Source organism: Anthonomus grandis, chromosome 6 (genome assembly GCF_022605725.1).
Source record: "Anthonomus grandis grandis chromosome 6, icAntGran1.3, whole genome shotgun sequence".
NCBI lineage: Eukaryota > Metazoa > Arthropoda > Insecta > Coleoptera > Curculionidae > Anthonomus > Anthonomus grandis.
Genome location: NC_065551.1, coordinates 22,656,279 through 22,657,571, shown reverse-complemented (window position 1 = coordinate 22,657,571; position 1,293 = coordinate 22,656,279).

The following is a 1,293-nucleotide window of genomic DNA, read 5'->3' as shown; positions in this document are numbered from 1 at the left end:
CGATCAAAGCTCACACGTGACTGACGCGCTCCAAAATACGTGCTTTCTATCACTTGACATTATATTTAAAGGTACTTACGAGATGGCGCTACGTATTTTGCAACGGACAAAATTATAGAGATATTAAGAAGGTTGGGATATGATATACCCCACCTTACTAACGGAGGGTTAATAGTTTTATCTTAAAAACATACATTTATTTAGATAATAAAGCCCATTTTAGGTTTGATTTTATGCTGTAACTAAAAGTCATGGACTTGAGAGACGGTATTCATTACAACAATATAGAGGGTTTCATAAATAAATAAAAATAATGAAACAAATTGCTTACTTGTCAAAAAAGCTATTCTACCAAAGAAAAATCGAAGAACATTATTGCGTAAGTGGTCTTATTAAAAATATTTGCGCCAACCAACACGTACATACTTCGCCTACTAAATATTAACATGGAAATGAATAGCTAGCAGTGTTTGTTTTAATTCATTAATATGGTGATAATTGATAGATGATATATTTTTATTTTCTATATATATTTCTCTGTTTAGTTACGTCTTATGTGATGCTTTGATCAAATTTTATTATTTTATCAATTAATTTTCACTTTGCCAGCCGGTGTTCTATTCACTTTTGCGAGGCTAGTATTTTAGAAATATAGCAATCGAAATTTTGATAATTGCATAGCCTTACTTATATTTCCTACAAAAATAATGCTTTTTCAATAATAGTTTAAATTTTCATTTCCGTCGTAATTTTCGTAGCCCTCGTCTTTGAAGTATAGTAGAATAATAATTGCTAAAACACGGAATGCCTATTTGCGAAGTGCCGTGCCGTAGCATGAATAAACATCGAGTGATCGAAGCGCTCTATGCCTCTCGGCATTTTAAAAAGCTAAAAGGCTTATTGTTTTTATTGCTGCTGAACAAGTGTCACTTTAATAGATTATTAAATACGTCGTTTAAAACAGAAAAATAAACGAGAAAATTTACACTTTAAAAAATTTAAAAGATCGCTGACATTTCGGTTTACTAATGAGCTTAGGCAAAGCTTAGGAAATTCCCTTAAAACCTCAATCAAGAATGATAATAAAATCCTTTTCCACTAATAAAATGTTTCAATACAAACAGGTTTAATTTTTTTTCAAGATTAAAGCGCACACTATATAATTATTTACTAATTATAAGATATCTAGGGATATATACAATTGAAAACACATACCCTACTTAAGTAGTAGGAATTATCAGCAATATTAATTGCTAGATCGCGTGATTTATTTTATCAGTACCATGAAGAAAT